General features: G+C 47.1%; 1 long non-coding RNA gene across 1 annotated transcript in view; it reads left to right on the top strand.

The window, feature by feature from the left end:
* LOC139059129 (uncharacterized) overlaps positions 1-16,239 on the top strand; it is a 129,737-nt gene that overhangs the window by 71,395 nt on the left and 42,103 nt on the right. The window lies entirely within an intron of this gene.

Genomic DNA, 16,239 nt, shown 5'->3' with positions numbered 1-16,239 from the left:
TTCTTCTTTTTTGTCAGTCCTACAAGTGATGCGGTGTTGGCACAGGAGAAGAAGAAGAAAGCTGACCTTCTTTTTCGGCCGCGCGCGCGTATAACACCCTTCCCTTCGTTGGCTGATAGGAAGCAGCCTCCGGATAGAGCCGGCAGCTGTTCCTCTCCAGGCTCCGGAGAACGGGGGAGGGGGGGGGGGGGGAAGGCGAGAGCGAGGTCGATCGTCTCCGCCGGGCGTTCGCTCTTTCTGTTCTTTCCTGCTGCTCCGGGCTGCTGCCGGCACGTTTCCCCCGCCGGGCCTGGCCGGCAGTGAAAGTGGACGGTACGGCGGCAAAGGAAAACGTCTTTTCCAGCCGCCAGCGTGCCGGGAAAGCGTAAGAAAAAAAATAGTTTGGGGGAGAAGGGGGTGCTGCGGGCGTCGTTGTCCATTTCCAGGCCCTCATCGTTTCGCCCGTGGATGCAGCGGGCGGTGAGCCGTTTTCCGTGACCGCCGCCGGTGGCGGGAAACGGCGCGCAGGAAAGGCGGACCAAGGGCGTCCGACCGACCAGCGGCAGCGAGCAGGAAGCGTTTTTCGCCGACGCCGCTGCTGCTGCTTTTGTGTGGACCTCGCCCTCGCGCTTCGCGGCGGCGATCGGTGGCCGCAGCGCTTGCATATGTGGACCACCGTGCGGATGCTATTTCGAGTTGTCGGTGCGGGAAGAAGTTTTGGGGCGGCGGGCGAAAGAAGGAGGGGTCCCGACGATTCGCACTACCGCCAGCCGGGCATCGCGCAGGCACCGGAGGAGCCTACTCTCAGCGCCACTCTCTTTCCTTCGCCGGTGGATTTTTTTGGCTCCAGGGACAACAGTGCAGTGATCCCGAGAAGGGAGGGGGCTTGGGAGGGAGAAAGTCAAAGAGGGAAGCCAGTTGGTTCATCATACTACACTTCTTTTACTTCTCTTAGCTGCACCTCCTCACCACGCGCACCTTCTCTGGCGGCGTGTGTGTATGTGTGTGTGTGTGTGTGTGTGTGGAAGAGGCGTTGTCGCGGCTTCCTTACCATGTCAATGGAAATGACTTCATATAGGTCAGCCGGCGAGGCAGCCGAGTCGTGCGGGTATAAGAAGGCAGCGTTTCCACTTCTGGGGAAGCACTCGCAGCACTCCACTTGTCCAAACAGCAGCAGCAGCGAGAGGCGAGAACAAGCCGAGCGAAGAATCGGCGACGAAGCGCCAGCGAAGGGGCCCCTATTCTGCAGAGGCAGTAAGCAGCAGCCCGACACCACCATGCAGCAGTCGAGAAGGATAGTGGCGCTAGCCTTGGTCGCTCTGCTCGTGGCCACAGTAGCGGTGCAGGAGGCCCGCGCCTTCCACAAGCTCAAGCACAAGAAGATCGCCAAGCTGCTCATCCTCGCCAAGGCGCTGCACCCCAAGGTGATACCCATCATCCCCTTCCACATCACCAAGCACACCAAGGTACCGGTGCACTACCCGGCCTACTACGCGGTGCAATCGCATAGCGCCTACAAGCACGTCATCCTGCCCGAGTCGCACGGCTACGGCGGACACGGCGGTGGACACGGCGGTGGACACGGCGGCTACGTGTCTGGAGGCGCCCACTTCCTCGGAGGCGGTGGTGGCGGCGGCGGTGGACACGGCTGGTGGTAGTGTCGCCAGCGAGCGGCTCCCCCACGCCACTCCCCCGAGTCGGAAACCACCCCATTGTCAAACCGAAGGACTGAGCAGACCAACGGACTCATCACATTCCCCACCTCCGTGTTCCCCTGTCATGTCCTCGACATTTGACCCTCCTCTACGAACCCCCGAACCTTCTTCCTTCCCTACCTTCCACTGACCATCACGGCCATCATCCCCATCCACCTCACCTGAACGTACGATTGTTGACCGTGTGAGTGCGCCTTTAGGAACACAGTTTTTGTGTGCTTGGACTCGTGAATGTAGAGCGAATGTCGATAACTAAGCTGTCCTCACCTCAGTCCAGGAGCCGCTACCCTTACCCGACGCCCCCCCCCCCCCCCCCCCAACATCCTTCCTGCCGCTACATTCTGCTCTCCTGCTAGTCGTGAACTGGTTTCATGTTGTGTGTTAATAAGTATTTATGTAACAAACCTCTCACTGTTTCACGTTCTTCGCTGTTGACTGATATGTAATTTTTTTTAAATACCGCTCTTCGCTGTTGGCATTCAGTAGCCGTGGTGCACTAACTACTGCCCCTATGTATTGTTCTGTCGTTTGTCCCGACTTTCTCAGGGCAATCGCTTCCGTTCCTTAGGCGTTTGAGACGAATGAACACGAAGCTTTCTAATTTATATTGACACTACTTCGACCTCCCCGTGTTACTGCGACAACGTATTGCTTTTCCTCTCGACTTGCTGTTAAGACGCTAACCCATGTTTCACTGGCGGGTCAAGTCACGAGGCGGCTACTAACCGCTTGATTGTTTTAAAAATATACGTATATATGCCGGTGGAAACGATGAGTCCCTGACTGGAGGCGCGGTGGAACCTAATCTTTCTACATAGTTTGCTCTTCTGCCTGTTTTTCAACCAACTGATTTTCTTTTTTCATTCATCACCCCCGCTGTTGCCTCCCCTAACCCGTCAGCTGTGCGCCACTGCCATATCGGCACATTCCAATACAAGACAACATGAACATGTGAACTTGACACATCACAGTTTCATTTGTAGTATGTTTTGATGTTGTTTCCTCCTTTACCGGGGGTTACCATTCGCACTGTGCGCAACACAGGTGCGTGGCCTTAGAGGTCGAGAAATGTTTTCTGTACGGGTGAACGATGCATCGTTTCTGACCTAGAAGTCCATTTTCTGTTAGTGCTACCCTTTCTCCTTCCGCACTTACTCCTGCTGTAAATACGCACACGCTTGCTTCGCGGATGACGTCACCGATGTTTTTTTTTTCGTTTGTGTAGTATATTTCTTCCAGCTGGCAAATAAATTGTTTTCTTTGAATACTACTCAATGTCTCACGTGTCCACTTGGATTTACTTACAGCGAGACTTCACCTCAGCGATTGTTTGATCATCCGTGAAGTTGAAACAGCTGCTATTACAAATAAAGGGCCGAGCTGTCTTTCGAAACTCCTCCACGCATTTCACAAACTCAAGCTCGCCAAGTATATGGCAAGTAAGATTATGACCATCCGCTGGGGGTTTGAATCACAAACGCAACGAATTCTCGAGTCCCAAAAGTGTTCTTGCTCTACACGTGACAGTTGAAATGTAGCTTCTTGATTTACTCGTCAGTTTCCCAAGGACATGGCTAGACAGGAAATTAAATCAGCGAGGTGTAGCTTCTGAACTAACCGTCCGTTATGTTCATCATGTGGCACTGCTGTTAAAGCGATGCGGAATTTACGAAATGACGAGTGTTGTGGTTTACAGTTTTACGTACACTATAGGGTTAGCAGAAAACCTAGGCATCCGCTACGTTCTAAAAATTCTTCTCGCGACGAATACTATCTGAATCTTCGCAAAATGTTGTCATACCTCTGAATGCATGCAGCAGAGGTTTCTTCCAAACATCTGTTTGAGAAGTCAGCAGCCGTAGAATATTGCCTGCTTATTTAGCTTGGCGTAGGATGACCTGTTGAGGCATCTCATGATTTTCTTTTGGTAAAGTCAGCTTTCTAAACTGTTTGCTCTCTAAACAAATGCTTTAGCTAACGCTTGTACTTGCACATGAAATGTTTCAATTAGTTTCGGTCGTATTTGTCCTCTGGTAATCCGCATCTTACTCCACAAACTCGAAATACATCTCCACAATATTTTAGACCAAAGTATAAAAAATCACGCGCAGTAATTTGTTGGCGGTAAGCTGATGAGTTCATGATGCTCAGCTAGACAAATCGTATAAAAGGGATGCTACGTCTTAGTGAGTGCGTCATAGTAACCTTAGTGTGGTAGAATCAGAAGAAGCAAATTCCTCCATGTTCATTTCATCGGTCGCAATAAATTTCCGTATTCTTAGCAATATGGAATGACTGGATCGTCTTTAGTACCATAGGTTAAAAACGAGGCCGAACCTAAGCATGCAGTTGAAACTTTTCTCATCAAGATAGAGTCCCTAGAACCTTTCTGGACTAGGCTGCGAAAAGACATCTAGAGAAGTACACAATATGACATTTAGAGTATACCTCGCTGCGTAAATCAACTTCTCGAACCATATTGACGTAAGCATAGAACAAGGTTTGCAGAATAAAGCAGGTGTTATTGCGTTCCATGGTAAAACATCTTTTGGGCTTTAAAGCCACCGAAGACCGGTTCCCCGTGCCAAGAACAGCAAGTTTACAAGGAAAAACAGCAAATGATTCTATCTGTCGTTCGTTTCTACCACAAGCACTTAGTCACGCTGTTTTCATTTTTCTACAAGATCAAACAAAGCACTCCACTCGAAGAAGCAAGGCGGCTACACAATGCACGTTTCTATGCAACACATTTTGAGCCCGTTTCATATCAGACGCACTCATAGGCGCCGACTACGAGGTGGCTCCGGGGCCCGAGACACCTCCACAGTTTTCCGGAGGGGGGACTCAGCCTCCCCCCCTCCGCACCTGGCGATGACGAAACCAACACCCCTCCCCCTCCCACCTAACGTGTCATTGCCAGAGTTTTGTCACCCACATCATTTGAGGTTTTTTTTGACTTGCCTTGACATTTTCACTTAGAATGTTATTGTGGCTAATAGCTTACTACATCAATGTTGGCGCGAACGTGCAGTGATTTTAATTCCTACTTTGCTTTATTTCTGCAAACCCTGAGAATACGAGAACAAGTGCATTAGAAGTACCAGCGGCGGCTGCCTCATCCATATTTTCTTACATCAACATTGTTTAAAGTTTCCACTGTAAACACCATGCACACATACAATATATTTAGATATATACACAAGACAAAGTTTATTATATTTTTAAAAAGAAAGGGGTAACCAATTAACATTTATTTCTAAAGCTATGTATAGCTTATGCATAGAGAATGAATATGTTGCTGTATGTTCACCTGGCTTCAAAGCGATTTGCGTGCTTTTTTCACACTGAAAAAAACCTGTAGGCTTTAGTTACCCCTTCGGCAGAGCCTTTTATCATCGGTGTGTGAAATGAACGTGAATGATGTGTCTCAGTATCGCTTCTCTTTCCATTAAGCGATGCTAATGACTCATATGAAAAAAGAACTCTGCTCATAGTTTACAACATTTATTAGGAATGGAAACATTCACGCAATTGCACGCAGAGCTCATAAACTTATAGAGGATGTCCCAGTTAGCTATCATGCACCTAACTTAAATAAAAAGAGCAATTACGTTACTCGATAAAAACCCAGTGCATATTGTTCCGGGTACAGTAGAGTAGCTGCCAGTAATTTTTTCATTACTGGGATTTACTTAGGTAATTGTAATTCATTTTCTAACTCAAGACGTAATATCCTAATTAAAAAAGTGTCAGTGAGAAATTTGTAAGCACAGCCAAGGGACATCTAATTGCGGTATATTCAACGACATACTAAGTTCTTACTAATCTTTTCTGACGATAAGTAAACCCCGCGAAATATGAAAAAAAAAAAAAAAACACGTGACTGCGGTCCCACCTGCATCATAAAGAAGCACCCTCAAACAAGCTCCCTCTGAGTTAGCCTGAACGAAATAAAGCAAATAAAGAAAAACATCGTGAACGATGTTTTTCCTTATCCTTATGTTTTCCTTATCTACCTTATCTGCCGCGCCTCGGCTGAAGTAACACGTCGGGTTTGCTGTTCGTTGGAAACAAGCTTTGATAGTTGTTGTCTTAGCATAGATAAATTGGACGGACGTTTTTTTTTTTACACAATTCCTATCACAATTAACAAAAGCGAATTCACGTCAGTGAAAATGTTTCAAGGTGTGCTTTTATTAAAGGGGAAATTATACAAATTATACAGAATCAGGCTATTAGGATAATTGCATTTAGCCCATATAGCAACAACGCCTCATATCTTTTACGAACTAATCACATTCTTACAGTCAAACAACTCGTTAAATATAATCTAGGCACCTTTTTGTTCCGTCAAATCCATTACACACAATGCGATAGCTCGTTACCACAATCTTCTCTATTAAATACTAATATTACCAGGTTTGCAATAAATAGGAACTTCATTTTACCTAAAATACATACTAATTATGGGAAACAGAGCGTCCATTTTTCATCTGTCGCATTCTGGAACACACTACCATTACACGTAAAAACACTTAAAATTCACGAATTCAAGAAACAACTAAAAGATTACATTCTGTCGAATACTGATGCCTAGTCCATACTCACAACCATTTTTTCAGGGTGCCTTCATTTCATTTTCATTGCCATACCGTTAGGTTTCTGTTTCTGCCTCACATATACATTCGAGTTAACAAATTCTACTGTGTTCGTCATGTCATCTACGCAGTTACTTTATCAGTTGTCAATGAGATTGTGTTACAGTGCTTTTTTTCATGACATTTATGCATATGTAATTCTGCAATCATGGTATTCATATTAATACCTGTAATTTTTCTATGTTAACAATCTGTTGAAAACCGCTGTACTTTTGTTTTATTACGTTTACTTTGTAAAGGAGATCCCATTGCAGTCTTTGACTCCGGTACCTCCTCCTGAATATTAACAACTTGTAATCATTCTAATGATCTCAATAAAAACCGATTCTGATTCTGATTCACCGAAACGTAGCTAAGTTCTACAAAGGAAACCCATACGGGTCCCTCGAAAAAAGTTTTGCATCTGAGGAAAAGTTCGTCCTGGTCCGGGATTCGAACCCGGCCGGGACAACCGCCCTACCATTTGAGCTAACCAGGCGGCTAGCAGATGGCATGCGAAGTCTAATTTATCAACAACTTAGAAGCAAAGGCAATAGTTTGATGTAATAATTCTGCGGAAACCCGCAAGGTGGAGAGGAGTAATTAATAAAGGGAAAATTATTACGTCAAACTCTTGCCTTTGCTTCTGAGTTGCTCATAAATTCGACTTCGCCTGCCATCTGCTAGCCGCCTGATTAGCTCAGATGGTAGAGCGGCTGCCCTGGAAAGGCGGTGGCCCCGTGTTCGAGTCCCGGACCAGGACCAACTTTTCGTCAACAGCGAAGCTTTTCTTTCGAGGGGCCCGTATGGGTTTCCTTAGTAGCACTTAGCTACGTTTGCATGGATGTCCCATTTTCTCTTTATTAATCACTCCTCTCCATCTTGCGGGTTTCCGCAGAACTATTACGTCAAGGTGTGGTTCGTTTCGTCCTAGCCGCTATGTTCTTCTCTGATGAGCAGACGGTAAAAATGGTTCTTGCCTCGGTAGCTGCATAACTAGCCGAAGAACTACAAGAACTCGACGGCATTGAACACACCATATACGCCAACGACATTACAAATGGGCTGCGAAGGGCAGTGACGGCCAAATCGAAACTGCTCTATAAGACACCATTGACATCGTAGAAAATTATCTTCAAGGCCAGGGACTCCGCTGCTCCTTTGAGAAGTCGGAGCTTCCCCTATACTGCCTCACTCCGTGGACGCCCCCCACGGGGATCCACGAATAAACGCTAATGCGAGGAAATCTAACTCCACCGGAGGGATGGCCGACCCATACCAGTGGTCCCTATTATACGCGTTCTTTGTATCACCATAGATGCCAATGGAGGCAACTCTACGGCTATCTCCAAGATCACTAAACAGACTGCTAATACATCCAGACTGTTGAAACGAGTGACAAAAAAAGACGAGCGGGCATGAAGGAAGAAAGCCTCATCCGCCTTGTGCAATCTTTTATCATCTGTCACTTTACTTACGTGCGCCCTTACTCAACTGGTACAAAGCTAAAAAAGACTAAACTGGACATCATCAACAGGTGAGCCTATCAGCAGGCCTTAGGACTACCCAATAACACCAGCACGGAAGTTCTACTACAATTAGGTATCCATAACACACTAGACGAGTTAATCGAACCGCAACGTCGATCCCAACTGTAGCGGCTTACCCTCACGGAAACGGGCCGCAGCGTTCTAACCAAGCCTGATATCACCTTCCACCGCCAATATGGAAACAAACACCCAATACCACGTGACATTCAGCACTGGATACACGCCGACCCTATTCCCAAATACATGCACCCAGACCACAACAAAGAATGCAGGAAGGCACGAGCTACCTCCCTCATCAAAGCTCATGCCAACGCCACGGGGTCAGCTTCGTCGACGCAGCTGAATACCAAGATGGACGTCGCTTTCAGGTGGTTACCACAGCAGGCGACTTGCTCCGACATGCTGCCAGCATGGTTACCCAAAATTCCGAGACGGTCGAGGAAGTGGCCATTTCCCTGGCCACTCTTTACCCAGCCTGTCACACCATACTGAGTGATTCTAGCACAGCAATCAACAACTACATCAAAGGTCGTATTTCTCAACAATCACTCCATATCTCTCCGCCGTGGTTGCTCAGTCGCTATGGTGTTGGGCTGCTGAGCACGAGGTCGCGGGATCGAATCCCGGCCACGGCGGCCGCATTTCGATGGGGGCGAAATGCGAAAACACCCGTGTACTTAGATTTAGGTGCACGTAAAAGAACCCCAGGTGGTCGAAATTTCCGGAGCCCTCCACTACGGCGTGCCTCATAATCAGAAAGTGGTTTTGGCACGTAAAACCCCATAATTTAATTTTAATTTTAAAGAAGCCCCGCATTCGTCTGAAAATCAAATCACCCTCGTCTGGATCCCACCACACGCCGGCGATGTGCACCCGCACCCCACCAACCTCAACGAGGTTACACGCTCCATAGAACTAGGACTAGTCAACCATGCCGTAGACCGTGCAGGTGCACCCGCAGGACGCGGCCACCTCACAAAATACAACGACCTAGTGAAGTCATTTTACCTCGAAAGAAGAACCTTCCCCACCCCTCACCGAAAGTTAAACAGAGCACAGGCAACCACCCTTTGCCTGTTGCAGACCCATACATACCCCTCCCTCACACGCTATCACATCATATACCCCGACATCTACCCATGTCACACGTGGAAGATCTGTAAAACTCAATCAGCAATACTCCCCCACATGCATTGGGAGTGCAAACATCAATACCCAGACCTTAATCCCGTGACCCTCTCGTCGAGATGGCACGCCGCTCAGCGCAGCTCCCATCTCGACGACCAACTCCGGGCTACCCAGCGAACGGGCTACCCAGCGATTCCTACGAACACCTCGATGTCCCATCGTAGGAGGCCTAGGACCAGCTGACCAAACTGCTGGCTCTCATTAAAGTTCACACACACACTCTCTCTCTGTCGGGAGCTGAATATGGCAACAGGAGGAAGGCCACAACTATATATTAGTCATGAGAAGTGTGGCGATAGACCAAACGCTTCGACTATCATCAGAAATGATGAAAACTTGACACAAACCGGCAGCTTCAAGAAAAAGTGGCGTAGGACTCTACCATTGTACGGATGTTCGGATGTTCGCCCGGATGTTCTAGCATTTATGGCTTCAAACCCTCATGCTAGCGTACGGCCTTTTAACCGTACCACCTCAACCAGCACTAATGCTTGGAAGACGAGGGACCTGTAGAATCGCCTAGATTTCTAGAATTTAGCCTTCACAAAAGCCGACGAGTCACCGGACTTTTTGAGCAATATCATGTGCACAGATGTAGTCAATTTTCGAAGAAACGCCCAGGTAAATTTTCATTATGCACACTATTGGAGTGACTAAAATGCACACTGGGTAAAGGGCAATGGGCAGAAGTACCAGTGGTCGTTCAATTGGGGTGAGGAATTTGCACCGCTGCTATAGTCAGTCCCATCTTCTTCGATCACACATTGACCGGACAGCGTTAAGTGGACGAAATCCTTGAAGGCCTGATGGATGAGTTTCTCAGCGAAGTCCCGCTGTCACGTCTTCCACTTCTGTGGTATCAGCAAGATGGAGCACCAGAACACAGCAGCAGCCAATCGCGAAACTGTCTGAATGTGACTTTTTATGTGCAATGGATTCGAAGGCACAGTCCTGTAAATTGGCCGGCTGGGTCACCTGACCTCTCTCCACGCGGTTTCCTTTTTGGGGTTATGTGAAAGATCGTGTGTAGATTGCAGCGGTGGCGTAGAGGTAGAACACCCGCCTCGCGTGCAAGAGGTCCGTGGTTCGAATCCCGGTGCCGGCAATTTTCCACCGGATTAAAAACAAATTAAAAAAAAATCCGCGTGTTGATAAAATTGCACAAACAGGCCTGGAGTGTGGCCTGATCCCGGTGACCAGAACCGGTAACGCACTCCCTCACCAGAGCAGGATTGGCAACCCTGGTGCAGTACTTGGCCACAACCTCCTATATGAACAACACAATCAAACCCCGGCCCTCAGTCCCCAGCAGTTGCGAAGCAACTGACCACGGCGGCGGTCAGACCTGCGACGCTGCAGAGGGTGCTAAGAATCACTGGCTCCGGACAGGCCGCCAATGGAATATGAACCTGGCAACGTTTAACGCTAGAACGCTATCTAGTGAGGCGAGTCTAGCAGTGCTATTGGAGGAATTAGAGGGCACTAAATGGGATATAATAGGGCTCAGTGAAGTTAGGAGGCCAAAAGAAGCATATACAGTGCTAAAAAGCGGGCACGTCCTGTGCTACAGGGGCTTAGAGGAGAGAAGAGAACTAGGAGTCGGATTCCTGATTAATAAGAATATTGCTGGTAACATACAGGAATTCTATAGCATTAACGAGAGGGTAGCAAGTCTTGTTGTGAAACTTAATAAGAGGTACAAAATGAAGATTGTACAAGTCTACGCCCCTACATCCAGTCATGATGACCAGGAAGTCGAAAGCTTCTATGAAGACGTGGAATCGGCGATGGGTAGAGTGAAAACTAAATACACTATACTAATGGGCGACTTTAATGCCAAGGTAGGCAAGAAGCAGGCTGGAGACAAGGCAGTGGGGGATTATGGAATAGGCGCGAGGAATGGCAGGGGAGAGTTATTAGTAGAGTTTGCGGAACAGAATAATATGAGGATAATGAATACCTTCTACCGCAAGCGGGATAGCCGAAAGTGGACGTGGAGGAGCCCGAACGGCGAGACTAGAAATGAAATAGACTTCATACTCTGCGGTAACCCTGGCATCATACAAGATGTGGACGTGCTCGGCAAAGTGCGCTGCAGTGACCACAGGATGGTAAGAACTCGAATTAGCCTAGACCTGAGGAGGGAACGGAAGAAACTAGTACACAAGAAGCCGATTAATGAGTTGGCGGTAAGAGGGAAAATAGAAGAATTCCAGATCAAGCTACAGAACAGGTATTCAGCTTTAACTCAGGAAGAGGACCTTAGTGTTGAAACAATGAATGACAATCTTGTGGGCATCATTAAGGAGTGTGCAATGGAAGTCGGTGGTAACTCCATTAGACAGGGTACGAGCAAACTATCGCAGGAGACGAAAGATCTGATCAAGAAACGCCAATGTATGAAAGCCTCTAACACTACAGCTAGAATAGAACTGGCAGAACTTTCGAAGTTAATCAACAAGCGTAAGACAGCTGACATAAGGAAGTATAATATGGATAGAATTGAACATGCTCTCAGGAACGGAGGAAGCCTAAAAACAGTGAAGAAACTAGGAATCGGCAAGAATCAGATGTATGCGTTAAGAGACAAAGCTGGCAATATCATTACTAATATGGATGAGATAGTTCAAGTGGCTGAGGAGTTCTATAGAGATTTATACAGTACCAGTGGCAACCACGACGATAATGGAAGGGAAAATAGTATCGAGGAATTCGAAGTCCCAAAGGTAACGCCGGAAGAAGTAAAGAAAGCCTTGGGAGATATGCAAAGAGGGAAGGCAGCTGGGGAGGATCAGGTAACAGCAGACTTGTTGAAGGACGGTGGACAGATTGTTCTAGAGAAACTGGCCACCCTGTATACGCAATGCCTCATGACCTCGAGCGTACCGGAATCTTGGAAAAACGCTAACATAATCCTAATTCATAAGAAAGGAGACGCCAAAGACTTGAAAAATTATAGACCGATCAGCTTACTGTCCGTTGCCTACAAACTATTTACTAAGGTAATAGCAAATAGAATCAGGAACACCTTAGACTTCTGTCAAGCAAAGGACCAGGCAGGATTCCGTAAAGGCTACTCAACAATAGATCATATTCACACTATCAATCAGGTAATAGAGAAATGTGCGGAATATAACCAACCCTTATATATAGCTTTCATTGATTATGAGAAAGCGTTTGATTCTGTCGAAACCTCAGCAGTCATGGAGGCATTACGGAATCAGGGTGTAGACGAGCCGTATGTAAAAATACTGAAAGATATCTATAGCGGCTCCACAGCCACCATAGTCCTCCATAAAGCAAGCAACAAAATCCCAATAAAGAAAGGCGTCAGGCAGGGAGATACGATCTCTCCAATGCTATTCACAGCATGTTTACAGGAGGTATTCAGAGACCTGGATTGGGAAGAATTGGGGATAAAAGTTAATGGAGAGTACCTTAGTAACTTGCGATTCGCTGATGATATTGCCTTGCTTAGTAACTCAGGGGACCAATTGCAATGCATGCTCACTGACCTGGAGAGGCAAAGCAGAGGAGTGGGTCTAAAAATTAATCTGCAGAAAACTAAAGTAATGTTTAACAGTCTCGGAAAACAACAGCAATTTACAATAGGCAGTGGCAATACACCTACTTGGGGCAGGTAGTTACGGCGGATCCGGATCATGAGACGGAAATAATTACGAGAATAAGAATGGGCTGGGGTGCGTTTGGCAGGCATTCTCAGATCATGAACAGCAGGCTGCCATTATCCCTCAAGAGAAAAGTATATAACAGCTGTGTCTTACCAGTACTCACCTACGGGGCAGAAACCTGGAGGCTTACGAAAAGAGTTCTACTCAAATTGAGGACGACGCAACGAGCTATGGAAAGAAGAATGATAGGTGTAACGTTAAGGGATAAGAAAAGAGCAGATTGGGTAAGGGAACAAACGCGAGTTAATGACATCTTAGTTGAAATCAAGAAAAAGAAATGGGCATGGGCAGGACATGTAATGAGGAGGGAAGATAACCGATGGTCATTAAGGGTTACGGACTGGATTCCAAGGGAAGGGAAGCGTAGCAGGGGGCGGCAGAAAGTTAGGTGGGCGGATGACATTAAGAAGTTTGCAGGGACGGCGTGGCCACAATTAGTACATGACCGGGGTCGTTGGAGAAATATGGGAGAGGCCTTTGCCCTGCAGTGGGCGTAACCAGGCTGATGAAAAAAAAAAGATCGTGTTTACATGATCGAGATGGACGTCAGATTAGCTCAATACAAGGATAACAGATGTCTGCCGTAGAATTCAAGCGTCGGTCATAAAGAAAGCCACTGAAGATGTGATTAAGCGGACTCAGTACAGCGTAGCTGCAGAAGCACTGCTTTTTGAACACGTCCGCAAGGCAGCAGCTGGTGTTCAACGGCGCTTAAGAATTTATAGACAATAAGGGCACACTGAAATCTGACGTATTCTTTTTTTTTGCTTTTTGTGCAGGCGTTCCGATTGCCATTTCGGCTCAATTAGAGGAAAAATAAACCTTATTAATGAATGGTCCGGCAGCTTTTGTTGTGGTGGCCTCAGGTGGCGGCTCGAAGTCCATAGACTCGGGTGGCGTCTTCGGCTTGCCGGATGGCCCAGGGCTGGTCTTCCAACTCTGAACTTTTGAGAGCCGCCTCCCAGCGACGGCGACGCCGATGGAGAAGGTCCCCAGCGGCTCCCGCAGCCGGGATGGCGTCGGGAAGAAGCGAGATCGAGGCTTCCCGTACTGTGGCAACGGCCGCGATTACGGACACGTCGCGAACGGAGGTGGTTTCATTACCGTAGTTGCCGGCACATTCCCAGAGCATGTGTCGCAGCGTTGGTCTCTGTCCGCAAGCTTTACAGGCATCTGTTGGATACAAACCCGGGTAACAGTGATGTAAGTTCGGGCCTCATTCCTGTTTAATTTACCGTGTGGTGGCGGGAATGTGGGTCTTTCGAGCCTGTTGTGTTGGGTGAGGTCTCTGAACGTGGTCAGGCGATCGCCCCACGCCCATTGTGAATCTTGTCGCTGCATTTCTGTGATAGTGTCCCGATCCAGCAGATCGGAAGCGGTTATTTACTTTCTTGAACGCATCGGTTTTGCCTTATCTCTACGCGTGGGTCTCTTCGCGGTCTGTTTATTTCGCTCTTATTTTTTGACACCAACCTATTCTTGCAGCACGCATACACTCATGAAAGCTAAAACCATCACTTTAATTTGGCTTTGGTCCGAAGCAAATTCCTGGCGCGAAATACAGCTGAGCGCACACTCTGTCGATGCGGTGCGAGAAAAACCGGGATTTCGAAACATGCTATGCCTATTACACTGCATCTCGCGCTTCGTGCGTGCTCAGAGTGGCGCTTCAGCTGCGTTATCAAGGGGCTTTTGTTATCATATGACTTGTCGGCCTTGAGAGACGGATAATCAGTGTGGTGCAGAGAGGAAGGAATAGCTGCGAATACGCGAAACCTGCTGTTGGTGCTCCTTTCATATCATTATCAAGGTTGTCTCTTCGGGCTTGCGGCAGGCAGCGCATTTACTTTCAATCAGCTTATTTGGCGGCGCTGCTCTATGATGCGGGTATTTTTTATATTTCCTGAGGTTAGTTTGCTAGTCGGAAAATTGCGCGCTATTAGTACGTCGCTGAAATCACAGCAGTTAGATGTCATTTGGGAGTGCCGGGGGGCGCCTAGAAATGCCTCATTGGCACTTTGATAATTAGGAGAGTACTTCTCGAATTAAATATTAGTTTGCAATTGTCTAATTAAAGTTTACGAACGAAAGAATTACTGGCAGCTACTCCACTGTACTGGAAACCACCTGCACGTTTTCTTCGAGTGATGCACCTGTTCTTTTTTTACGTCTTGGTGCATGATAGTTCAGTAACCTGCATAATTCGGTGGTGGTGGTGGTGGTGGTGGCACCACCACCACCACTTAAAACACTTAAACACGCACTTAAAACACTTAAAACACTTAAAACACTTAAAACACTTAAAACACTTGAAACAGCGTGGTGGTGTCTCCACGTAGTCGACAAGCTCGTGTCTGGTGAAACCAAGGTTGATCTTCTCCGGGCGTTCAGAATTTGGAGCAAATGTGAGAACCACCGTGTTAGTGCACCTTGACTCCCACTCACATGACGAGGTTTGGACCCGACGGATGATTCTTCTTGCATGGAACACGCCTTGAGGTCTCAGGTAGGTGAGTAGCTCTTCATCTGAGTACCATTTAGGGACTCCTCTAACAATGTACGTATTTTTCATGTAACTGTGTGGGACACGGGCAGATATGACTATGCCGCCGATATTCTTGGTCTCTAGAAGGACGTTGGCTTGTCCTTCTGTCTCTACATCTAAGAGCAATGCACCCTGTGCTGTGAAGTGGCTCTTCACTGGTGCTCCACCGAGAATCCTTTCAAGCTCAGAATACAGGACAATAGGGTTTACTTGCCTTAAATCATCTCTTTCGGATGCTGCAGTGATTAACACTGGAATGCCCTGCGCCCTATCTTTACGATGGCGCACAATTCGCTCATGGCGCATAATTCGCTCAGTAACCTAAATGAGGCCAAGCCGGATTCACTCGAAATCAGAATTAACAGCAGTCATGCGCAGGAGTGCTTTCACTTGGACTCACAGAAAAAGAAGAAGTGACAGAGAGAGAGAGGCTGCATTTTAGCCAGGAAAGCGAAGCAGTATTAGTGATAGCGAAGTATACAACAATTACATGAAGGAAGGTTACACCACCGAGATACACCAGATTCTAGGTGGTGAGGGAGGACTCCGGCTGCGAAACTGAACTGCCTCCTATTATGAAATCTTGGTAATTCTCATATAAAGCCGTCATTTCAGTGAACAATTCTTCGAGGTCTTCGAGGTTGTTCTGGATTATTCCTCATGAAGTCAGCATGAAATGTAATCATATCTTGACGCCGCATCGTAAGACATTGAAATAATGCACACTTTCCGCGTTACAGAAATAAAGAAAATACTTACGCAAAATTACATTTGGCAAAATAAACAAATAAAACAAAAATACAACATACGTTAGGCAAGTGGTAATTAGAGGCTCGCAAAGGTGACGAATATTGCCATCGTCTCTACTCACATGTTGGCTTATATTCTGCGTATGCCGCCATTTTGTGTATTTGTGAACTACAGCGACGCTAA

Source organism: Dermacentor albipictus, chromosome 4 (genome assembly GCF_038994185.2).
Source record: "Dermacentor albipictus isolate Rhodes 1998 colony chromosome 4, USDA_Dalb.pri_finalv2, whole genome shotgun sequence".
Lineage (NCBI taxonomy): Eukaryota > Metazoa > Arthropoda > Arachnida > Ixodida > Ixodidae > Dermacentor > Dermacentor albipictus.
This window is presented reverse-complemented; position numbering and strand designations above follow the sequence as displayed.